This window comes from Equus asinus, chromosome 2 (assembly GCF_041296235.1).
Source record: "Equus asinus isolate D_3611 breed Donkey chromosome 2, EquAss-T2T_v2, whole genome shotgun sequence".
NCBI classification, from domain to species: Eukaryota; Metazoa; Chordata; class Mammalia; order Perissodactyla; family Equidae; genus Equus; species Equus asinus.
In genome coordinates, this window is record NC_091791.1 from 21,338,729 (window position 1) to 21,365,763 (window position 27,035).

A 27,035-nucleotide genomic window follows, 5' to 3' on the forward strand; every position below is an offset into this window, starting at 1 on the left:
ACAAAATATGATGAATGTTTTATATATATTCCCTCAGTCATCATTTGTCTTCAACATGAAGTTTTTGGAAATGTTGGGGAAAAAAACAAAAGGAGGATTTTTTTTTTTTCTCCCTAAGAGAAAGCTGACAGACTAGTGGATTGATTACTCAATGGTGCCTCTCAGACATTTAGTTTCTGTTATTAAGTCCCCTGGTATCAGTGAAACTTTTAAAATTGAGATCCAGGAAACTATCCAGAACTTGACAGCTCATGATAAATGAGAGGTTTTAAAAAGTGGAATCACCGGAGATTATAATTTTTAATGAAAGATTCATTGCTCTCAATTTCTGGAGATATCTTAAATCTTTGCCTTTTTACTATTTGGTAGTCCTTCTGGGCAAAAAGCTTTTTTTCCTTTGGTAAAGAAACATCAACTCTCACATACTTCACGGACTACAGTCTATTTAATTATTTGTGCAGCACTGAACTTGAAAGATTTAAAGCCCTTGCTTTTGACATTTTCTTGACAGCAATGTTTGAGGTCAAATTCACTCTTACCTATTACTACAGACACTCTAGAAGCCTCAGGAAACTTTCCAAAGTGAATATTAGAATACAAGTAATTTAGAAGACTTAACTCCCCCAAATTCTAATCTTACATCTATTTCTCAAGGATTTTGAATTCAAGAAATCCTACTTCCTCATTCTGAAGAAATGCGAACAATCCTACAACGCTCATTACTAAAAATAAGCTGAATTTGCAAAATAAAATATTCACCTAAAAGGCTAGTGTAGAAAATTGATTTGTTACTGTGAATGATACTTCCAAAGGTCTATTCCTAACATTGTCATTGGAACCAGTGAGGGACAGGCAGGAGGCTGGAAGGGCTCAAAAAATATGAGGCAAAGTTCCTTATTTTAAAAATTGGAGGGAAATATAAGAAAAAAAATGTTAGAGAACACAGGGTATGAGTAAGTCCCAAAAGCTCATTTTGATCTACTATTTCAGGTATTCCAGCTAAAGATTTTTGGCTTTTATGGCTATAATTTACAAAATACAGCTGCAAAAGTCAATCCAAAAGCTATAGGTAACTCAATACGTTGTTACTGCAAAGAAGTCCGATTTGAAGGAGCTCTACCTTCAGATTTTGGCTAGTAAGGAGGATTTCAAGATCATTACAACCTCATCTGGTTCCTGTCGGGCAAGTCTAATATTGAGCTATGAAATGCAACTTATTAAGCACAGGTAACAGCATTGAAAATCACTTTAAAAAATACTTGGTCATCATATACAAAAATTAAATCAAAATGGATTAAAGACTTGACTGTAATACCTGAAACCATAAAACTCTTAGAAGAAAATATAGGCAGTACACATTGACATGGGTCTTAGCAGCAGTTTTTTGAATACCTCGTCTATTCAGGCAAGAGAAACAAAAGAAAAAAACCAAATGGGACTACATCAGACTAAAAAGCTTCTGCAAGGCAAAGCAAACTATGAACAAAATGAAAAGACAACTCACCAATCAGGAGAAAATATTTGCAAATCATATCTCCAATGACAGATTAATTTCCAAAACATATAAAGAATTCATACAACTCAACAACAACAACAAAACAACCTGATCAAAAAATTGGCAGAGTGGCCCAGGGGCGCCCTGGTTAAGTTCACACTTTCTGCTTTGGTAGCTGAGGTTCACCAGTTCGGATCCCACGTGTGGACCTACGCACCACTTGTCAAGCCATGCTGTAGCAGGTATCCTACATATAAAATAGAGGAAGATGGGCATGGATGTTAGCTCAGGGCCAGTCTTCCTCAGCAAAAAGTGGAGGATTTATAGCAGATGTTAGCTCAGGGCTAATCTTCCTCAAAAAACAAAAAAGGCAGAGGATTAGAACAGATGTTTTCCCAAAGAAGATATACAGATGGCCGACAGGCACATGAAAGATGTTCAATGTCACTAATTATTAGGGAAATGCAAATCAAAACTACAATGAGAAATCACCTTACACCTGTCAGAATTGCTATAATTATTACCAAGACAAAAAATAACAAATGTTGGAGAGAACGTGGAGCAAAGGGAACCATCATATACTGCTGGTGGGAATGCAAACTGGTGCAGCCACTATGGAAAACAGTATGGAGATTTCTTAAAAAATTAAAAATAGAAATACCATAGGATAAAGCTATCCCACTATTGGGTATTTATCCAAAGAACTTGAAATCAACAATTCAAAGAGATTTATGCACCCCTATGTTTATTGCAGCATTATTCACAATAGTCAGGATGTGGAAGCAATTCAAGTGCCCATCTACTGATGACTGGATAAGGAAGATGTGGTATATATATACAATGGATTAGTACTCAGCCACAAAAAAAGACAAAATGGTCCCATTTGCAACAACATGGATGGAAGGGTATTATGTTAAGTGAAATAAGCCAGACAGAGAAAGAAACACCACATGATTTCATTCATATGTGGAAGATAAACAAACACACGGACAAAGAGAACAAGTGGTTAACAGAGGGTAAGAGAGTTAGGGGCGGGTGAAAGGGCTATAAAGGGGCACATATCGATGGTGACAGGTAAAAATTAGACTGTTGGTGGTGAGCACGATGCAGTCTATACAGAAACTGATATATAATAATGTACATCTTAAATTACACAATGTTATAAACCATTAAAACTTCAATAAAATAATTGGTCAAAAAAAGTGAAGGCAAAAAAAAAATACTTGGTCATAACCTGCCATTTTATAAATCTGATAATGGTTTTAAAGTGTAAGTCCATGAAAAGAGATGTTTATCAACCTCAGAAACTTGTTTTTGTAAAAAAAAAAAAAAATCTACTTTTGTGAAACTAGTTTTTTCAAATGAATCATCCCTTAGATCTAAAGTTTGGTATTACATATTGTACTGGATTGAATAGTGTCTCCTAAAATTCATGTCATTACCTCAGAATGTGACCTTATTTGAAAACAGGGTCTTAATTTGTAATCAAATTAAGATGAGGTCATACAGGATTAGGGCAGGTTCCAAATCCAGAGTTTAGTGTCTTTATAAAAGAAAAGTGGACACCGAGACACAGAGGAGACACACAGGGAGATAAAGCCATGTGATGATGGGAGTAGAGGTTGGACTAAAGCAGCTGCAAGCCTAGGAACACCAAGGATTGCTGGCAACTACTTACTAGAAGCTAGGAGAGAGACATAAAATAGATTTTCCCTCAGAGCCTCACCCTGCTGATGCCCTGATTTTGGACTTTTGGCTTCAAGAACAAGAGAATACATTTCTATTGTTTTCAGTCACTCATTTTGTGGTATTTTGTTATGGTAGCCCTAGGAAACTAACACACATACTGTTCCAGTGGAATTTCCATCCTAAATTTTAGGAGGCATCTTACCCTCATAACAGAGTGGATAGATAGCGCACCTTTGCAGAATCAGTCAGCTCTTTAAAGATAACAGAAATCAAACTAGCAACCTGAACAACATTTGATATACGTAATGGCATGCAACAAAGATGTCTTCTACAATGGCATGACTTTGGAAAACTACAATGTTAGACCTAGAAACAATGTTACCAAGCAAAGCTGAAGCAAGAAGACATGAATGTTCTTGTCACATGAGATTCTCTCAACAGAAATTTCTTGTTAAAACTCTATGAAGATTCACAATGAACACCAACCACAAATTAAAAATGCAGTGGGCTCTACTGCTTTCTATCATAGCTGAACCATTGTTAAAGCAATTATCAAATTACAGAATATTACAGTCTGATAGAATGTCTTTTCATTTAAGAAAGGGTGGATTAAAAAGGTCACTTGCTCAGGTTAGCCAGTTTCTTGTCATGTGTACATACTTGCTGCATTTCTGCCCTTCTCCCCACATTAGAGAACATTAAACCCTAACCTGCAGATTGGCATCATGCCAGGTCTGGGTCCCGAGGTTTACAAGAAACCATAAGAAACTAGCTTAGCAGCTCAGCATCAAGTTAGTCTTACTGCTGCTCCCATTCTGATTGTTGACTTTCACTTTAGCAATACTTTCATCTGATTCTTAATAATCAAATTCTGTTAATCTCTCAGCCCCTCCACTTAATCTAAATCACTTAAACCTAAATCTCTGTCTTGTTTCTCTATCAGGTAACTCCAAATACTTTCAAAAGTGAAGGTCTGTGCCTGAATCTTATTTCCCAGGTCTCAGTCTTACACCCTTCTATCAGTTTCTACTGTTTGCTGAGGTCACCAGATAGCTCACACCTCAGCTTACAGTACAGGATCTTTGATGTCAAGCAGATCTCCCTGATACTGATTCTCCATCTAGACTTCTACCAATTACTACCTTTTGCCAAAATACCCTGTCCCTGTGCTGCCTACATCCCAGGTTGTGACACCTACCGTTAAACCTCTCACAAACTGTCTGCACACCTGGGCTCTTTTCTATTGCCTGTTGTAGGAATTTGCCCTGTTGTCAAGGGCCTGGATTCCAAATCCTTGTCAGGCATGTTCAGCCACTCTAATTTCATCACTGACACTACTCTTCTTGGTAATTTAGCTGTTCTTTTTCATTAAACAGATTATATTGGAATTTTTTAAAACACAATTCTTGATGAAAACAAGCTTCTACGTGGAGAGAGGGGTAATGGCCAGTAGTCAACATTTCCTGAGCATCTACTATTGTCTAACATTGTTTTAAGAATGTGGCATGTTTTAATTCATTTAATCCTCATAATAACCCTAGAGAAGTAGGCACTATTATCATACTTGCTTTACAGATGAAAAAACAGCAGAGAGAAGTTACTTGTCCAGGGTCACACACGAATATGTGAGGAGCTGAGATATAAATTCAAGCAGACTTGCTCCAGAACCTGTATTCTTAATCACTATCCCATGCATCTCTACCTTCCCCTACCCCCGCTGCCACTCCTACTTCCCAATGACCTTTTCAAATTTTGAGTAATTTCAAATTTATACCTGTTTAAGATCCTTTGGTAAATATTTCCAACTCCTCTCCTACCACTGCCCCAAATCTAAGTCCCTACTGCTAATGTGAACTCTTTGGCAAAACATATATTTTCATAGATTGGATTTTCTTACAATGAAGTTTACCTGAACATAAAAGCAGGAAGTACAGGGCTTGACACTCAGGAATTTGATTATTAAGTCAACAATAAATAAGTAAAATCCCCCGGTCATTCACCAGATATAATCTTCCACAAAGTGTAAACTAAACTATAATTGTGAGCTTTACAAAGAGATGGATGGGAGACTGCTGGATCCTAGACTATGTATGCCCCATTATTTCATCTATAACTGTGGTGGTCATTTATTGCCATATAGGCTTACTGATTCATTTAAAGAGTCTAGGCTCTGTTGTCATCAGTGCAATGGAGTTCATTCCAGTTCCTAGCAACCCTGTGTACAGCAGAGTGGAACCCTACCCAGTCTTTTTGCGCCATGCTCTCACCTTCTGGTGCTACATCAGACAATGCTCCACTGCTATTCATAGGGTTTTCATGGCCAGTTTTTTCAGAAGTAAGTGGCCAGGTCCTTCTTCCTAGTCTGTCTTAGTCTGGAAGCTCCGCTGAAACATCTCCACCACAGGTGGCCCTGCTGATACTTGGTAGCACAGCTTTCAGCATCACAGCAACATGTAGCCACCACAGAACAACAACTGACAGATGGGTGGTGTGGCTGGTTCCTTTACCATGAAAGGAACTCAGGCCACTGTGGTGAGAGTGCTGAATCTTAACCACTAGACCACGAAGGAGGGCTGGCTACATAGGCTCTGACCTGGTATAAAACAAAATTTAGCCTTGAAAAGTAGGCCTAATCAATATGAATAAGAATCTTGAAAATGTGTGCACACATTTTGATATTTTATGACAATTAAATCACATAAGAGAAAAGAGATTGAGATTCTTTTCCAACAAGAAGAGACAGTGAAGAGCCTGGAGATGATAGGAAGATAGAGAGACAACAACCCAAGTCTCTAATTCACAGCTGAAAACTGAAGTCTTAATAAAAAGTAAGAAAATCTGAAAGAAGATATAAAAAGTCTAATGTCAAGTTCAGGGAAAAACAGAAAGCATTAAACTAATTCATCATTTAATTTATGAAAGAAAATTAATCAAAAACAGAAATGCAAATTTTAAAAGGATGAATAATACCTTTGTAAGGAAAACAGAAACAAACATTTATAAATGCAAATAACAACTCTTCCAAGAAATAAAGTCTTCCCTAATATTACCTAATTAGAACCAAAAGAGAAATAGTATCTTTAGAACTTAAAGGTGTTAGAGCTTAATAAGATATAAAATATTATTACATCTAGTCCTACCCCCTCATTTCTCCATATGAATAAACAAGTCCCAAGAGAGAATGTGACTTGCTGAAGTCCCTCAATTTATCTCTCTCAAGACTTTTGACATTATCCAGAGTAGCATATAATACACAGAATGCAGATCATGTGATCTGTCAATATAAGATTTAAAATACAAATTGCATTTAAAAAATTTCCTTTAACTACAGGTTTTGGCTATAAATTAATTTCAGAAGCTACTGTACAATAAATGTTAACTTTTATGAAAAAGAAAAGTCAACTAATGCCTCAAGCTCCAATTTCTTGGTTTTAAGGGGTTTGTAGGTATGTACTCAGGGTTAACACAAAAAACAGATTTTTTTGTCTGTTTTCATAAGAATTTAGAGCCATTTATACTATTCTTTAATAATGAAAATGCTTCTAAGCTTTCATGGTAATTCACTAGAGAGAGCAAACTTTATGACTCAGCTTTTTGTGTCCACTCACACATGCCTGAAGGGTTCACTTAAACTGCTTGCTATATTTTAAATTCAGGCTTGGAGTAGAATCCTTGTTTTTTGGAGGCTCAGAAAGACTAGCTCAGTTCTATAGTGCCTATTTAGCTGGACTTAAAGCCCACATCAAGTACTTTGTCAGAGAAAAAGCAGTCTTTATGGAGCTTAGTAATTTAAGTAGCTCTCTAGGGTTTGGTAAATATTTTATGTCTACTTTTGATCTTTACTGTCAAGGAAGGTAGAGCTATAAAGTGTTGGAAAGTATTATTTTAAACATCTAAAAGATAGTATGGATACCAATCCTCGGGGTTCATGGTTACAATTGAGAAGCACAAAGCTATGAACCATAATTTCCCAAAAACATTGTTTTCTTAGTGGCTCCCCTGGAGTCTCATCTTAAAAAAATACCTAGGAATTAGCCTGGGGGGTTGTAAAATTCAGGCTCTGAAAATAGGATGGCTCCAGGCTCAGGTCTATCGCCCAGAGACTTAGAGGAAAATGATGATTCTCCCAAACAAAAGCCATTTCCCAGATTGATGCTTTGCTCACCTTATTTCTCACACACTTGGACTGTTTTCCCCTCTCATCTCCATTCATCCAAATCTTAATCCACACTCTGAGGTTTGATTCAAAAGCCAACTACTTCCATGATGGCTTCTCCAATCTCCTCCATCAGAATTACCCTTTTTTTCCCTTAGTGTTTCCAAAGCACTTTGTCATAGTCTGTGTTGCTTTTAAATCGAGTATGTCTGTCTGTCCCAGTAACTGGGTCGACATCTTTTTCCTTTCTTCATTGTTTACTTACAGTTATTCAAGAAGGGTTTATTAAATTCAGTGAGGTGAGTAGGGCTATTGACTCATAATATCCCATTCTCTACTTGTCTTTGAATAAACTAGGGCAAAGATCTAGAGCAACCCTTGAAAACTGGGCTAATTGTGGTTTGATCAGAATGGCCAGGTATCCAAGTTGGTTGAGGTAATGAATATTGTGACCTGCATATGAAATGTCTTAAGCCTACTGACAAGTAATCACAAAGAAGTGTGAAGGTATAAAAAGAGAAATTTTTAAAAATCTATACTGCTGTGTTTTGAGACCAGGTACAAATAATGCTACAAAAATGTCATCTTCACCAAAAAAACTACTAATCCGATCAATTAGCAAACACTAATTCAGCTGTTAGATAAAGGGTATTAGAAATATAAGGCACAGGTCTAGGTCCTGCCCTTAAGGACTTCCCAGTTTAATCATAGAGAGGACTAAAACATGACCACAGGGAAAGACAACCAACAGTAAAAGAAAAAATTTATAGCAGTCACTTGATATTAACTGATCATGCCCAAATGGAGTTTTTTTTCCTAATCATTATCAAAGTAGAAGCTTTAATAAAAGCTGTCAGCCCCCAAATAAGCAGTATTTTCAAATTATTTTAAATATAAATATCTAAAAACTGAATGCGACATATCCCATAAGAGGGTTTGATATTTCATAAGATAACTTGAGTTTGAGGCTGTTTTTCTTTATACCAGTTTCTTGGTGTGGCTTTCAAAATTCAAAACAGGCTTCTAAGTGGATATTTTTCATACCTGAAAGATGTATTGAAGTCATTTAATTTATTCTTGTCTCTTTGTGGACAGGAAGTGAGTAAACCTGCAAAAGTTCATCACCATTATTAAAGCACTTTTTCTTCTTTGTTCTTTTTTAACTGTCACTGCTTTTATGCCCAGCAGTCACTGACAGTCAAATGTATTCTGAAGCTTGGTCAAAGCTTGTTTTTTTTAGGGTAACACTCAAAACAAAGCAAATATTGGCTAGTTATGACACTTGTTGTTCTAATACATTAATAGCCCATTGTTCACTGTGGTTGTCTCAACAAGATAATACATTGAAAAACAGCGTTTCCTGAATAGGAAGTGAATTCCCACTGTGTGTCACAGGACCCGAGCCAAAAGCTGGGCTCCAAAGGAGAAACAGCAGTCCCCTCTGGGATTGCATAACAGACCAGAGTAATGACTAGACTTTCTTCTCTCTCTCTTGTTCAAAATGGCTTTCTGCTTCAGCTCAAAGTACAATCTATTTGACTGATTCTGCTAGAATAGGACTGTTTTTCTAAAATAGTTTCAAATGTTTCAGATAAAGTTTGTACAACATCCTGTAGACAGCAGTATCCTGTATATTTCTAACTACAGAGAATTTCCCTAGTCGTAAATGCCACAATAGATGGGGTAACCTGACAAAAAAGGTATCAGAATACGTCTCCAAGACATCGTGTGACCATTTTCAGGGTTAGTTTCATACAAGCAATTGTTTAAGTTATTATATGAACTACAATAATTGCACAGGGTTTTTTTTTTCTAGATGAGGAAGACTGCCCTGAGCAGTGCCAATCTTCCTCTATTTTGTATGTGGGATGTGACCACAGCATGGCTTGATGAGTGGTGTGTAGGTCTGCACCCAAGATCCGAACCCAAGAACCCCAGGCCACTGAAGCAGAGCACATGAACTTAACCACTATGCCACCAGGCCGGCCCCAGAAACAGGTTTATATATCTCAGATACATTTTAGCAGGGAAAAATGGAGGCTCAATTAGTTCAAGCATCACAACTTTGTTTATTTCATTTATAATTTGATTAGTGAGAAACTGATGTCACTAGCAGATGCACATACAGAAGAGTAAGCCTTCACAGTAACTGACACTACCCTAATGAGACCTTAAGACCCCCTTTTTAAATACTGAAAATATACTTTGTTTTCCTCTACTTTCAAAGACTCTATTTGAAGACTTTCTCTGCTCAGCTCCACTTATCAGTGGATATCTGAAAACATCAACAATGGAAGAAATAGGAACAGTTGTCATTTTAGTAGATTCCAGCAATACTGTCTCTGTCATCTGGGTATTCCCACCATTTAATGCAGTACTTGGCTCCTAGAAGGCCTTCAATACATTTTGCTAAACTGAACCATACGTCAAACAACTGATACGAAAATTAACATAGAATACCAGTAGTATAATTATGTAGCATTACTTGGATAATAAATAATAACTCAGGTTTTAGAGAAGTATACATACTCAAGGTAAGCCAAGCCTTCTGCCAAGAAGCTAGGGTAACCAGCACACAATCACACACAGACTCTCCTACCTCCAGGCCAAGAAAACGTCTTTTTATCTTTCTGTTGTAATTACACAAATCAAACGATGAAGTTCTTGTACCATCTTGCTTTCAGGACAGCTGTCATTTGACAGAATTACACGAATAAAATTGTGAAACAGGCAATGCTAAACATCCTATGTGTGATACAGCAAAAATTCCTCCTTCTGTTACTCTATAACTTTGCTGTGTAACTTGATAACTTTGCTGGCAGGATGACAATGTACAGTTCACCTCTAAGGCTGCTTCCTCAGCATCAAATCAGAAAACTTTAGCTATGTCAAGCAATATCAATTGTAGCATTCAATGAAACAAGGAGATGGATTAGAAGACTAGAATGTGAAAACAATTTAAACAAGAGGGCTGAAGCCAAGTTTCAAAGCCCTTAGGATTAGCTTTAAATGGTTGGATTCATTGAAAATTACAAGGATCCATTTTAGAAACAAACATCACCTTACTTAGAATCTTTTCCTCAAGTATTCAAGCTTGATAAAAGGATGTCCCTTCACTTCTGGAATAGGTTTTATACTTTTGAAATTGATTTTTTTAGAAAAAGAGAGTTTATGTAAAATATAGTATAATATTAAACTTCTCTTTTTTACATTCTTAGATTTTCAAATAGCTTAGGCCATAAGGCAGGTCAAATAAATTACAGACCACACAACATACACAAAAGATGTTTTTAATTTAAATAACAGAAACTTCATCTAATTTGGGGTATATAGCTTAAATCAACATTCCAACAAAAATACTATGTAAATATTATAGTTGGAAGGGACCTTAAAACTCATCTATTCCAAATTCTCATTTTATAGATGGTAAAACTGAGGATCAAGGAAGTTAGGTGACCTGCCCACGATCTCACACTCAAGTTACCAGATTTTGAACCCAACGTTACTTCATTAATCTACTGAAAAATGATTTCCAGGGCAGTTCTTACCCACTCATGAATGGCTGGGACAGTAGGACCCACCTTTGGTGTTCTAGCCAGAGAAGTTGGTGAGGGGTTTCTCCATTTTCACACAACAACATCACCTCTTTCCTATAGCACCTGGGTTCTTGGTTCTGTCCCAAAATGGAGGTAAGAGAAAAGACTGATAGCATAACTATATCTGATGGGGAGAAATGGAAAAACTTAGAAATAATACAAATATCTATCAAAAGATAAATGATTAAATGAATTATAGTACACTCATCCATATACTGAAGTACCATACAGTCATTAAAAAGAATGAGGTAGATATATAATGGTATGAGTAATATAATCTAATTTGGATTTAGTAAAAAGATATCCACTCACTTTCATAGAGATTTTCTGGAAAAATAGAGAAGAAACTCCCCCCTGGGGAACAGGATTCAGGGATTAGGGTGGGAAAGAGACATTTTGTCATATGCTCTTTGTATTGTTTTGTCCTTTTACCATGTACATTTTTTAAGTTATAAAATTAATACTTTTTAGAAGTATATTAAAGCAGAGAAGGGAACTTCTGTAGAGCCCCGGGAAGACTCTGGTGAGGAAGATAAAGATGAGGTCTATCAATGGTAATTTGATCCTCTACATCTAACCTACTTGACACATTATCTAGTGGTCTAGAAAAGACTTCCCAACCCTTTTCACGTCACGGTAGGTGGATTAATTTTCACTAATGCAGTATGGATAAATAAGATAAAACTTGTACAGCATACTAGTGTAAACAAGAGGGGATTTGGGGGCAGCTATATAGGGCTTGGCGAGAAAAATTCACTCTGTTTTCTTTGCAGTACATAATTATTACAAGAAAAAAAGTATTAAGAATATTAACTATTGACTATCTATAAAAGTTCCATAAACTATTTAGAAAATCTTCTAATTTCAATATTTAACAGCAAACTGGTTGGCAAAGCTTTGCTCTCGACCAACTATAAAAGTCTGAGTGACTATATTCTCCTAGAGTTTAAAGGGATAGTAGAAATCATCTAGCTCAGTGGATTGAAACCAACATTTTTTTTAAATGAAATAGAACAGAAAACAGCAGTGTTTTCTGTGCTTTAAGAAAAACTTATTTCAGAGATTAAGTGGTGTGTAGGTAGTGTGTGTATTGGGTCATGATGCAAAATATATTGAAAAAAAGTTTGAAAGTCACTTACCCAAGAGTATGCAAGTAAAAACTGTACACTGAGTACAGCAATGTTTAATGAAATGTCCACACAATACTTGTGGCAAGACATTCACCTAGTTTCAACTTGAAAATATATTTTCTTGTCGAGGAGATGATTTATACAGCTAATTCTACTGCTCAGGTATTAAAAAGAAAATTTCCAAAATTTCTGATATACACTATTTAAAGCAAAACTTTAGTCTTCCTGTCATTTATAGGAATGATTCTACATTAACATCTAAACATTGTTTCTCAATTCCAATACATTCCCTTTAGCATTTCTGGAATAGGCATGTGTTTTTATAAAGAGAATTAGGGTAGTCTAAGCTGGAAAAGATCTTAAGAGAACTAACCCAAATTCCTAGTTTTACAGGTGAAGAAACTCATGTCCAAAGAAATAGCCTCTTGATTCCCAGGCTAGTGCTTTTTTCTATGATATCATGCTTTTACTTTATTCTTACATGCTTGGATATTAGAAAATAGCTAAACACAATTACTATCAAGTTACAAAGAGGAAGCTGAAGCAAGGAAATGCTAGGAAGTCAAGTCCAAAAAGGATGACACAATGTTACTCCTGCAAGCTTTACAGAAATCTGCTGCTTTCAACATTCAGCTTTGATTTCAACTGAGGCAAGTGGTTCAACTTGCTTGTACTGAATGAGTGTGTCTACCCCACAAGGGTACACAATGAACACACACACAGAGGAAGACAACAGTCAGTATAGACATCACAAAGCACAGCCTCTCTCTCAGCATGCCCACTTTGGTCAGTGCATAATTAAACACTTCACAGGCATTTAAACCTCAGCTACCAAAAGAACCCCAATATGTGAGGGGGAAAAAAGTCAGACCCCATTTGTAAAGAAAAATTGCTGAACATGGACCTCACTGAATAACAATAATTCTCCTCTAGTTCAACTTACTGTTCACGTCACAAACTCTAGAAAGAACACAGAGGCACAGACCAGGCATGGAACAGAACTTTGGGCGGCAGTCTTCCCCAGCTCTTCTGACAAATACTCAACAGCAGCAGGACAAAGCATCATTATAACAGAAATAAAGGCTCTTTAGATGCTGCCTTTTTTTAATTCAATGAACCCACTCTTACACACAAAGTTCATGCCATGATGTCTCAAAATACAGTATTGCCAGATTATGCTATTAATGGGTCCAATAAATTCAGTGCAAAACACTACTTCAAGCATTTTTATGTTAAATAATTAGCACATTTGGGACAGTATCAGTATTTTTCTTAGTTTAAATAGTCAGTGTCATCCCTCAAACAATTAAAAACAATAACAATTCAGTAAACTGTTTAAGGGAAAAAAAGCTGAGGAGTAAGCTAATAGGAAAAAATTTGGCTGAGTGATAAAGCCACAGGCCCCTCCCCAAGAAGAATATTACATGTTACTAGCAGCTGGCACAAATTAACCATCTATCTTATCTATGCTTCCCCCTAAGCTGTGCACTATCAGTATTACAATATACAATCCATTACTTACAAAAAAAAATTGAAGCTGTTGTACATTTCTTAAGCCGGTTTTTGTGTGGCAATTCTGATGCAATGCTGCCCTAAAAATGAACTTTGTTTTAAACAGTGAGATATCCACACTCGGTGCGGTTAGAGCAAGGGTGGAGCCCACTCTAGGGGAAACAACACACCCAGGCAGACTTCAGAGAGAGCAAACTGCACGTTAATATTGCCACAACATTTTTCAGGGCCTCGGAGTCAAAATTAATTGGTTAATCCTCTTCAAAGAAACGGGGGAAAAGTTCATGTTTATAGATCAGCTTTCCTGCCATGAAATGAAATATAGACTCATTTCTTTTTTGTGAGGGAAGTAAAGATAAAATGCAAGATAGATCATGCAGATCAACCAACAGAATGTTAGGTGGAAGTGGACTACTATAGAGGAAGTCCAACCATGCCAACTTCTAAGTTTAGCAACAGCAGCTTCTACACATCTCAAGGTGTCAGCAACATTGCTCACTCTAGAACTTTACTTTGGTCTATTTGGCCAAAATAGGGGATCCAAACATGAACATAATAAACATTACCTACCCTTTCTACCAATGCTCTAGTTCTCCTGGCAATGCGGAAACAAGAAAAGCATTTTCTTATCAACTAACTAGCAAGAGTTTGACTTCAAAAATAAGAGATTTGATTTATGGACATGCTTTGGTTGGATACTGAAATGAACAAATAAAATGGAAAATTATTTTGATGAAAATCACTAATATGCATACTGTACCTTAAATTTTACAATCACCCACTTTTTTTTTATTGAGTTAATGATAGGTTACAATCTTGTGAAATTTCAGTTGTACATTAATGTTTGTCATTTGTGTTGTAGGTGCACCACTTCACCCTTTGTGCCCACCCCCCACCCCACCTTTCCCCTGGTATCCACTAAACTATTCTTAGTCCATAATTTTAAATTCCTCATATGAGTGGAGTCATACACAGATTATCCTTCTCTTGCTGGCTTATTTCACTTAACATAATTCCCTCAAGGTCCATCCAAGTTATTGCAAATGGAATGATTTTGTTCTTTTTTTTACGGCTGAGTAGTATTCCATTGTATATATGTACCACATCTTCTTTATCCATTCGTCTGTTGCTGGACACTTAGGTTGCTTCCATGTCTTGGCTATTGTAAACAGTGCTGCAATAAACATTGGGATGCACAGGACTTTTGGGATTGCTGACTTCAAGCTCTTTGGATAAATACCCAGTAGTGGGATGGCTGGATCGTATGGTAGTTCTATTTTTAATTTTTTGAGGAATCTCCATACTGTTTTCCATAGTGACTGCACCAGTTTGCATTCCCACCAGCAGTCTATGAGGGTTCCTTTTTCTCCACAACCTCTCCAACATTTGTTGCTATTAGTTTTAGATATTTTTGTCATTCTAACGGGTGTAAGGTGATATCTTAGTGTAGTTTTGATTTGCATTTCCCTGATGATCAGCGATGATGAGCATCTTTTCATGTGCCTATTGGCCGTCAGTATATCTTCTTTGGAGAAATGTCTGTTCATGTCTCCAGCCCATTTTTTTATTGGGTTGTTTAATGTTTTGTTGTTGAGTTGCGAGAGTTCTTTATATATTATGGATATTAAGCCTTTGTCAGATATATGACTTGCAAATATTTTTTCCCAGTTAGTGGGTTGTTTTTTTGTTTCAATCCTGTTTTCATTTGCCTGGAAGAAGCTCTTTAATCTGAAATCACCCACTTTTCCAAATAATTTAATAAGAGTTTTGATTTTTAAAAAAATTTCTGATTTCCAAACAAGATACTTGATAGGATGAATACCTACCATCTAAAAATCTTCAATAGTGTCTAAAATAATTTACCAGTTATTGAAACTGTTACCAAACCCCCGATTACTGTTCAAAGTGATTTTAATCAATAGTACTTTCTGTATATGCACATTCAGAGACACAACCAACAGTTACTTTTACTTAAACTCCTATAACTCATGAAATAAAAAACAGGTTTCTCAGTAAAACACCCAAGCATGTAAAAAATAAGCTATATAGTTATTTACATAGAATTTAAAACAAACAATTGGAAAAGGTGGGAACGACCAGGAAAATATTATTTTTAATGATACAGGTTGTCACATTACCCTCACCAACTGCTACTCCCTCACACTGGAACAACAAATCAGTCTGGAGTATTGAACATTTCAATATTTTGAGAGAGGACCACCTAGAACACCCTCTTTCAGGATCCTAGGGAGGGGCTGCTGACTGACCTAGCCTCTTGTTGGACTAATGAAGTCACTCTTGCCATATAACTTAACCCCCTCCAAAATACTCCTTTCATTGCCAAAGTGCCTGACAATTATTTTTTTCAACCATATATGTTATTATGAATCCCTTGCTCCACCCCTTGTTCTTTCCTATCTCACCCCTAAGCTGAACAACTCAAAGGTAGCAGTTGGATATGAGGTTTGAAGAATCCCATCTTGATACTTTTCAGATACGCACTGCTGGAAATGTCTGTTTTCAAGTCAAACTTCACTTTCACAGCTGCAAAGGAAATGACAAGAGAAGAAAAACACAGCCAATATATATCAGCAATTAATTCCATCCACAATTGCCCAGCTGTTTGTGCATGGAAGAATCAATCTGTTTCCTTTTGGGGCTTTCACCACTGAAAATTGATACTGCACATTCAGAGACACAAGCTGTTTGTAACATGTCAGGAATGTGCACAAGATCACACAGAGTTGAAGAGACAAAATGAAATCCAGATCTAGTTTTCTTGGGATTTGCCAGTATTATTTCATAGCTTAAAAAAAAAAACAAAACATAAAAACATCCCAATCACAGAGAGAGCAAAATGCACGAAAAAATATTATCCCCTCTCAATATCATCCTTCCAATAAAGAGGAAAATTTGCCAATGACATCAGATTTAGTATCAAGAATAGACACTGATTTACTGGCATAGACAAGGTGTGACATTCTTAGAAATCCACATGCCCCCAGTATGTTAAATCCAGCCAATAATTTTTGGACTAAACAGCTGCCTGCCCAATGTGTAGTAAGACCCCTATAAAAAAATCCTTATAAATGTGAAAGCTGTTGGTTCCCAACAGCTTTCACCACAGTCATGCAGAAAAGCAAGTATTTCTTGGTTAGTTCAGACATTATTTGGCACTCATATACACCTGCCTGTCTCAGGGATTTATGTAAATTTACAGATCCAATCTTCTAGGATAACTCTCAAGCAATCAAATTTCTTCTTCCCTCTCCCCATCAGTTTTGTGGATTTTAAATAAAAATACTCTCTACTGCGTGTCAGATCTTAACAACTATAGTATGGGCTCATGTGCAATTCAAGAAGTATTCTATACCCCTCTCCCCCTGCCTGCCAACTCCAATTTTATTTCAAATATTTGTTTCATTTAAATCTTATAAAATGCCATTTTGTTATATTCTATTTTCAAACATGCAGTACGTAAAATAACTTGTGCTGTCAGTACGTAAAATGACTTGTGATTAATTATTGTTATGAATGTTAGAGAAAAGAGAAAGATGACATATTTAGAACAAAATAATTCAAAACATATTTTAGCTATCCTTACTGATTTTTTATATGAAACTAGGTATTTCCATAATTGAATTCATGGTTCTAAGGACCTCCCCATTCCCCTTCTGTTGCATAACAGTTCATGTACTCCTAATGCCCATACATTCTCAAATATAACTTGGATGGGAACCTCATTTTGGGCACCAATAGGGGCTGCAGCTTAATCAACAAAGAGAAGATAAGCTCTCTGCTCCAGATACAAGAGCAACATTCCATAAGCTTCAGAATGAAGTTGCTCTCAAGTGCCAGAACTCAAACCAGCACAATGAGAAGTTGTTTCTAACTAAAGTGCTGTGAAAGCACGAAGTGTGATTTGTTAAAGAAATACAAGGCATCTCAAACATGTGGTAGACTGAAAACAAAGCACAAAAGCAAAAAAAAAAAAAAAAGCTTTTTCCTTAACAAACATCATCTGATCAAGGATATATTGGGGGGAGGTGGAGAGGAAAAGTTTAATCTTTGGCTGATAGTGACACTAACTTCTAGAAATATGGTATAAGTATTAGTGAGTGACTCAAATCGTCATAGGGATGAGCTTTGCTTGGCAAGCTTCAGCTTTGTGGGACATTCAGACTACCTTGAAATGTCTAAAGGCAGGAACCTCCACACCTATAAGGTTGACTAAGGAAAGAAAAGGTTTTTCTGAGTTATTTAAATAAAGCCACTTAAACTCACGATAGTCTAACTAGAGCCTGGGGTGGCATTAACAGAGACACTTCCAGTGAGGAGGTTGTTGATATAAAATTGTTGAGTCATTTTAAAAGTGATTTTTTGGGGCCGGCCCAGTGGCACAGTGGTTAAGTTCACACATTCTGCTTCTCGGTGGCCCGGGGTTCGCTGGTTCAGATCCTGGGTGCGGACATGGCACCACTTGGCAAAAGCCATGCTGTGGTAGGCGTCCCACATATAAAGTAGACGAAGATGGGCACGGATGTTAGCTCAGGGCCAGTCTTCCTCAGCAAAAAGAGGATTGGCAGTAGGTAGCTCAGAACTAACCTTCCTCAAAAAAAAAAAGTGATTTTTTTTCCCTCCAACAATTTATAATATTTTAACATTGATATTTACATGTGTTTGTTATTTTATTATTAAGAATTTCAAATATACAGCAAATCTGAAAGTACATACAAGGAGTACCTAGATTCTACCATTAACATTGTACTATACATTTTATCACATCTCTTCATCTATCCATTCCTCTATCCATTAATCTTATTTTTAGTGCATTTTAAAGTAAATTACAGACATCAGTATACTTCCCCTAAATACTTCAGCATGCATATCATTATCTAGAGTTCAATATTTGCTTATGGCTTTTTCCTTTCAATGTAAAAGTTGCATACAATGAAATGCAGAAATGTAAGTGTACACTTGTATAACCCAAACTCCAATTAAGAGATAGAACATTACCTTCACCCCAGAAAGTTTTGTCATGCCTTTTACCACACAATCCCCTCTCCCACTTCCCCGGGGGCAATCACTATTTTGATTTTAAAAGTAATTTTAAACAACTCCAAATAGTCATGCCTTTGAAACCTGTGCATTAGAACATTCTCCTGTATATTTTAAATCATCTCTAGATTACTTAAAATACCTAATACAATGTAAATGCTATGTAAACAGTTATACTGTATTGTTAGCGAATAATGACAAGAAAAAATCTGTACGTGTGCACTACAGATGCAACCATCATGGGCCTTTCAATCCGTGGTTGGTTGAGTCCGTGAATGTGGAGCCCACAGACAAGGAGGGCCAACTGTAATTTATTGACTGGGCTCTTAGGCAGCAGCTCCATACCTCATTTTAGGATGAAGAGAACAGAAGCTTTGGAGACAATGCTGCCTCAGAGGAAGTTCTCTGCCACTTATCAGCTACGCATCTTAAACAAGTTTCTTGGTTTTGGTTTTTTAAATTCCTTTGAGTCTCAGTTTTCTCATCTGTAAAACAAGGAAAATCTTAACTCATAAACATACAGATTAAAAGACGTTTGACTTTGTAGTGACTACTTCTACCTTAAACAGTAGTACCTCCTTATCTGTGGTTTTTCTTCCTGCGGTTTCAGTTACCCACGATCGACCAGTCTGAAAATATTAAATGCAAAATTCCAGAAATAAACATTCATAAGTTTTCAATTGCATGCCTTTCTGAGTAGTGTGATGAAATCTCATGCCTTCCTGCTTCATCCCACCCAGGATGTGTGTCATCTCTTTCTTTGTCCAGCATATCCACGCTGTATATGCCACCAGCCTGTTAGTCACTTAGTAGCCATCTTGGTTATCAGATTGACTGTTGAGGTATCACAGAGCTTGTGTTCAATAATGGCCCAGAGCATAAAAGGAGTGATGCTGGCAATTTGGATATACCAAAAAAAAGAGAGAGAGAGAGAAGCCGTAAAGTGCTTCCTTTAAGTGAAAAGATTCTTAACTTAATAAGGAAAGAAAACAAATCGTATGCCAAGGTTGTTAAGATCTATGGTAACTTTTTTTTTTTTTTTGAGGAAGATTAGCCCTCAGCTAACTACTGCCAGTCCTCCTCTTTTTGCTGAGGAAGCCTGGCCCTGAGCTAACATCCATGCCCACCTTCCTCTACTTTATATGTGGGATGCCTACCATAGCATGGCGTGTCAAGCAGTGCCATGTCTGCACCCGGGATCCGAACCAGCGAACCCTGGGCCGCTGAGAAGCGGAACATGCGAACTTAACCGCTGCGCCATGAGGCCGGTCCCTATGGTAACTTTTACTACAGCATAATGTTATAATTGTTCTATTTTATTATTATTGTTGTTAACCTCTTACTCTGCCTAATTTATAAATTAAATTTTATCATAGGTGTATATGTATAGGAGAAAGCACAGTATATATAAAGGTTTGGTACTATCCTTGTTTCAGGCATCCACTGGGGGTCTTGAATGTATGCCCCGGATAAGGGGGGACTACCGTATACTGATTATCTTTATCTGTCTTTGTATAAACAACTCCTTTTACCTAGCACGATCTTCATTTTTTCACCAAGTGAGAATCCAAAGTCCAGTTAAAATTTAATCTACTTTCCTCATCTACTCAGAACAAATTTAAAGCTCCTTCATCTGTGTTTCCATAATGCTTTAAATAATAGCGTTACAGAACTCCTCATACCAGCTGGCTGCTTCCATGGGTTTCCCCTGGAAGCAGTTGATCAGTTATGATCAAAGTAGCAAAAAAATAAATAAATAAGTCTGAACACTCACCAAAAAGGAAAGCAAACTGCTAGACAAATGGGGAGCAGGGAGATGATCATAGGGCATACTAAAATGCATGAAATATTAAACTGAGATTAAAAGCCAACTGTGTGCAAACTTTTGTGTCTTCAGAGAAGTGACTGCTGCTAAGCAGTTAGTGCGCTACTGGAATACTTCACACTGCTCTGTGCTTTACATACTTGTCCCATGTACCACCTTTCAACAACCCTATCAGGCAGTACTATTACACCCCTTTTATGGATGAGAATACCGAGACTCAAAGAGGTTAAGCCAAGAAGGTCACACAACTAGTGGCAATGAAGATAAAAAGTAGAGGTGATTTTTCATCACAAGCGATTTTCATAATAGGCTAATTTCACACACAGTGTGCGGAGGCTCTGGATTAAAGAAAACCCAGATAGTTGTGCAGCAACCAAATAGTACAAGAGATTCAGCTGAGGGAGCAAAACTCAAGAGGAAAGAAAAGGCCTGGACAAAAAAGAAACCAAAGCTGAGGCGGCAAGCTGTGTGTGAGTTCTAGGTAGGAGTTATCTTCATGAAACAGTCTGCCACCCTGGAGTCATGAAACCTAAGTCAGAGGTGGCCCTAGAACCGTACAAGTGCAAGATAGCCCTTACTCTCCCATGGCTTCCACTCCCCCAAATTAATTCTTCTCAGAAGTAATAATATAAAATTTATAACTCCTTGATAAAAATGCTGACCATGGTGTTCATGCTTCAGAAGATAATGAGAGCCTCACCAAGTTGGTGAAATGCAACTCTCGTCTGCGGGCATCTCTGGCTACAGTCTGTAATTTCCCATTTAGGAATATCCTAGTTTTGCCTCCCTAGCAAGGATGAATTTGTGAAGGAGACTCCTAGAAGCCTCCACCTTGAAGTTTAAAGCCTCAAGTTCCACAGCCCTCTGGCTTATCTCCAACAAAGCACTCATTACACAGACTCACTGTTGTCTGTTCACTGGTACAGCTCTCACACATGCTGTGAGCAAGTGGAGGGCCGAGACCCTCAGGACCTAGCACAGGGCAAGTTCAAAAAATATTATGAATGGTAAATGAATAATGCCCTTTGCCTACTTAATATTTGATAGACAGTTATTTGTTAAAACAGGTAATACAGGATTTAAAGAGGAAGCAACTATAGAAAAAGCAAGGTTAAGGATAAGTGAAATATGGTTAATCTTCAAAATGGGTTTTTTTATGGATAAAAAAAATATACAACATAACCTACAATGATTGGTGAGTTAAGCCTAATGAAGCTGAGACTGAAATTCAGTAAATCATTAGGTCTAAAGATTAGGCATGATCCCCATTTAAAACAAAAATTAACCAAACTAGTGAGCTTGCCTGTATCTGAAGGTTGCCAACCTGAAGTGGAAAAACAATATGAGGTTTTGACTCTACCATGGCATAATGCTTCCAAAAACAACACATTTTATTAACCATCTCTTAGAGGAAGACAAAGACTACGTGAAAAAAAACCTGTGCAGAATAAAAAGTGAAGAGTAAATACATACGTGCTATTAAAAAACCCGCATTCACAGATAATCTCTGCTTTGGGGAAAAGCCCCCAAACAGAACAGAAAACAAGTAAAACTAAAATGTGTTATGTCCACACAACATATGAAATGTTCATGACACATGCAATTTCTTGTTAAAAACATTACTTTTGCTTTGATCTGCTCCATCTAAGGGTATGGAATTATGCAGACGTTTTAAAATTTTTGCTTTTTCTAAACATGAGACAAAATATCTTTAGTTGGAAAAGTATCTTTCACATTTTGGGGCTGGCCCAGTGGCACAGTGGTTAAGTGTGCACGTTCCTCTTCGGCGGCCTGGGGTTTGCCAGTTCGGATCCCTGGTGCGGACACGGCACCGCTTGGCCAGTCATGCTGTCGTAGGCGTCCCACATATAAAGTAGAGGAAGATGGGCACGGATGTTATCTCAGGGCCAATCTTCCTCAGCAAAAAGAGGAGGATTGGTGGCAGATGTTAGCTCAGAGCTAATCTTCCTCAAAAGAAAAAAAAGAAAAAACTATCTTTCATGTTTCAAATAATTCACTCATTAAAAAAAGCCATACCAAAATTTTTTTATCTTGGGAAATTTAAGTATTCTCATCCAAAAAAAATTCAAGTACTTGGCTTTGAACACTGCTATACGATAGGTGGCCAAGCTGACAAATCACATAACTTACAAGACTAACAATCTTACTTCTCCAAGATCAAGCTCTAGAACACGTGCTGCCTATCCATGACAAGAACCACATCTCATCTTCTAAAACTAAAGCTTCAAGTCCCCCAATATCATCATAAGCTCTTTCTAAGACAGGGCTAGAGACATGTTTAGAAATTTTCTCCCCATCTTCACTTTCATTCCTCAACCCCTCCAGTTCTGCCTGCCCTTGGTGAAAGTCTCTTCGGATGGTTGGTAGATTTACCACCTTAGACAAACTGGTAGCATGACAGGAGGTTTAATTAAAACAAAAACAAAACTGGCCTATATAACACATCTCTTCTTGGCATTTTAGAGGCATTTTGGTTTACCGCATCATACTTTCTGCCTCCAAGTAGTACTAAAGTTGGAGAATATCAACTTATTCTGTGCTAAACTTATAGCTATACTGATTTTAATCTACTCTTTTAGATTTTAAAATTTTACCTTTAAATTCTAAGTTAGCAAGCCAATTCATTAACAAATCTTTCTACTTTCTGCTTAAATTCATTCATTCTTTTAACAACAATTCATTCAACACCTATTATGTGCTACAATTGAGGAGGGAGGATGGTGGAAACTGCAAGAAATGAATGAGACATTTATCCCTGGTTCTGAAATTCTAGCAACTTAGTGGGTTGGGGGAGGAAGAAGGGAGAGACAGATTCTTAAACAACTATACAGCACTGTATTATTGTGTTATAATAGATATTACAGACTTAGAGAAAGGATCCAATTTGAAAAGTTCCTGGAAAGTTGCATTGGAGATTCGTCTTAAAAGGATAAACAGGTATTGGGGGGGGGAGGGGGTGGGTATCTGTACAACCCTGGCAGAAAGATATGCAAAGACAACATACTTCTTAATAAACCTGTACTTTAACACATGGCTTTACTTTAAACAAAAGTATCACAGATAGGAACTAATACAAAAGGGAAATCAAAATTGTTGCTAGTTAACGGTTTACAGTGATTTGTATAATTTAAGCTGCAGGAACCCTACAATCTACTAGCAAACCACAGTTTTGTGTCATGTGCTTTTGCTTTCACCCTAATCTTTTGACTTGCATGCTAAGAAAAGAAACTCAAAAGCCATTTATATCCCTTCTTAGAACAATGCTTGTTCTTACACTGCTCTAACCAATGACTTAGAAATAATTAAGACTAATTATCTTGAAGCCAGTCAAACTGTAATCTGCCATCACATCATCATGGAAGGAGGCATTAAGAACGTTCTAGGTTAATACCAAGGTCAATAAAGACATGGTCAACCTGGCACAGGTGTACCATACCCTATGGGCTCAAATCTTTAAAAGTATCAAGCATAAGCATGGTAGATTTAATGCGAGGGACTGGGAAGAAACAAGAAACTGATCACAAGCATTGTGTTTGTAAGGCACTTAAACTCTCAAATTCACTGCTCCAGAAAGATATTGATACACATGAGAAAGGATACTCTTATGGACTGGAAAACTGGACTAATCTGACAAAAGGTGAAAGGGATGCCATGTTAAATTGCTGCAAATAGATCATCCATTTTGGTCAGGTTACTACTGATGTGAAAATGCCATAAGGTTAATGTTTAAGATATGTTTCCACATCAAAGTACACGTAAACAACAAATCTCTCATTTTTATGACAAACAATATGAAGATCATTTACAAACACATTAAATGACAACCTGAGTGAAAAAAACCTTCTAAAACAGAGAATTAAGGTAGGATTATTTATATTAGGTGGCTTCTTTACCCTAAAGGTTCCTCGCCAGGTTCTTTTAAATAGTAATCTCCCCTGCATTTAACATCTTACATTGGGAACAGCCAACTTTTTAGAGCACATATTTTACATAAAGCAAGAGCCATCTGTACTTCATATTCATGAATTCACACCTATAATACCTAAGCTCTGACAAAAAAGAAAAAAGAAGACAAAATCTCTTGTAAAATGTTCACACTGGGAGGTTTAATCCTGGAGTAGAAATCCCTCAATGAAACATTATCTTTGGACAATGTATAAGTAACTTCCTCAGAATATTTAGGGAAAAGGAAAAAAAAAACCCAAACTCGTGAGAACCGCTTCTGGGTCTTTGAGAAGGGAGGTGACTAGAGCAGTACAAAAACTGTGTGGAAGAGGAAAAGGAGGAGCTAAGAAAGCAGATGAAGAGACAAGTAAAGAGCCAAGAGTGACAGGAGATAAGAAGGATCAAGTAACTGCAGCAGCAGTGAGAGGCCGGCACACCCACAGGGAGCTTTGTGGCTTATTTCAAGGGGGTGGAACACTATGAGCAAGTGAGAACTTTGGTTTCGTTTAACTGAAAGGTTGTGCAATCCTACAAATAGGAGATGGAAAAAGAAGAGGTGCTTTTCTAATACTACAGAAAAAGTTAGGATGCAATAAATGGCTATCACTTTAAAAAATATATTAAAAAAGAGAAGTAATACCTTATATATGAAAATGAAAAATTGAGGGCTTTAAAGAAAAGCAATATAAAGTCCATGTAAACCAGAGCTGCATTATTTATTGACTGTGATGATAAAAGCTTTTTATCCTACAGACTATGCCATCCTTCTAACAACAAAATCCCCATAAAGCATACTGACAAGAATTTTGGGGTGTGTGGATCAGTGAAAAGTTTTTCTTCACTCCAACTTTCAATTTGGCAGCTTACAGAAACAATTCTCAATGGCTGAGTTTTTAAAACTTACTCCAAGATAAGCAGGACTGTGACTCCTGTGGGCTATTTCCAAGTTGCCAAGTTATTAATCTAAAACAGCTCATAACCCCTTTAAACCGATTCCTGCTGGTCCAATATAATAAATGATGTGATGTTTTAAATAAAAAGGGGAGCGTGAGGGGAGAAAGAAGATCCAAACTAGTACCTTTGGAGCTGCTTTTAAGTTAAAAAAAAAAAACAAAAACTGGAAGTGGGAAGCAATAAGATAATATACATTTACTAGTATATTTTTCAAACATGTGGCTGGAAACTACACAAAGGATTTTGGAAAGGCCTTCTGCCAGGAGCAAATTACTTTCTTCAAGCTCAAGCTTAACAGTCATTACCTTTGCTACACCTCCAGAAATGAAAGCCGAAAAAAAACCCAAGAGGTATTTCAACCTTTTTGCAGATGATTTACAACATTAATCAAATCTGTTCATTCTTCTAAGCGTTCATTAATGCCTTCCTACAGGAACTGGATAAAGGATGTTGCACATTCAACAAGTGTTTCCCTTTGCCATGACACACAAGTCAAGATGTACTTGATAAACCAGTAAGCATTCAGTGCACCTATGATGTGGATCAAGGCTGCCTCAGGGAGAGAAGCCCAAGGCATCCTGGCCTACATGCCGATCTATATGACTCGATTCATATCTAAAGTTATATGACTACACAATAACCAGACCCCATCTGCACTGATACCATTTTAATGACTTTTTACATCATCTTTCCTTTGTCTAGTAAAAATAAATCATGTACCCATGCCTTAAAAATTTAGCCCTAATCCTCAACATATTGCAGCTCTTCACTGCCCATGGGTCCTGTTCCCCATGCCTGCAGCCCTTCACTGCCCAGGGGTCCTGTCCCCACGCTATTATCTGAATAAAGGAGCACTACTATCAGACCTTGAGTCCAAGAAATCTTTCTTTCGACTCCTTGGCTTGTCGAGCCCGGAGCACCTAGACCAGTGTTTTAGTACAGTCAAAAGAGAGCAACCAGCTGCAGCTTTAGCATTTTGGCTCACCGGTTTAAAAACAAAAACTTGTAGCTAGGGCTCAAAGAGGAATCTAAACAGGCATACCTCTTTCAATATAAAGTCATCATATAGATCATATCATTATGAAGAAATAGTCATGGAAATACTCTTATTTCAGTAACTTCCAAAAAACAAAAACACCCTAGGCATTTAATTATATCACAAAACAACATGAACAGCTTAAAACTTATGAAAAAATTCCTAATCATAGTCATAGTCAAATATTGAGTAGGATCAGAAGTAAAAAAACATTGCCTGGTCTTCTGTAAATAATGAGCTCAATGTTGTGGAAATAAAATTGTTAAGTAAGAAACCCGGTTTTCTTCAAATCACAAGTTACGGGGGTAGACAGAGAGTTCTTTCTACAAGGTAGGGAGTTGTTATAGACCCCAAACACACACGCATAAAGCCAAAATCTTGAAAGATAATACCCTCAGTTAAAAGGTAGATAAAAAAAATCTGTCCACCAACAAAGGGAATGAAAAATAAATAAATAACACCAAAAACCTTATATATCGTCCAGAATGCTGAGTGGGAAAAGAAAGTCTACCTTGAGAATCTGTAACAGTAGGCTACCCTCCCAAGAATTTAGGATTTGAATTTATACACCAGGGTGGTCCAGAAAAACGCAAGCCAAGAGAGTAACATAAGGTGGTC

The 27,035-nt window shown here is 37.1% G+C and overlaps 1 protein-coding gene across 38 annotated transcripts in view; it reads right to left on the minus strand.

The window, feature by feature from the left end:
* Positions 1-27,035, minus strand: part of ADD3 (adducin 3) — a 139,347-nt gene that overhangs the window by 51,365 nt on the left and 60,947 nt on the right. For 5 of the 38 annotated variants that reach the window (XM_070483544.1, XM_070483445.1, XM_044751055.2 and 2 more), the window contains exon 2: positions 18,982-19,121. The exons of 12 other annotated variants lie outside the window; for them this stretch is intronic. The gene's annotated coding sequence lies outside the window, so the exon portion shown is untranslated. Of the gene's footprint in view, positions 1-8,384; positions 8,449-9,939; positions 10,141-10,921; positions 11,061-13,588; positions 13,710-18,981; positions 19,122-27,035 lie in introns of those variants that run through there. 21 more of the 38 variants (XM_070483584.1, XM_070483497.1, XM_070483572.1 and 18 more) reach the window with 17 other exon arrangements.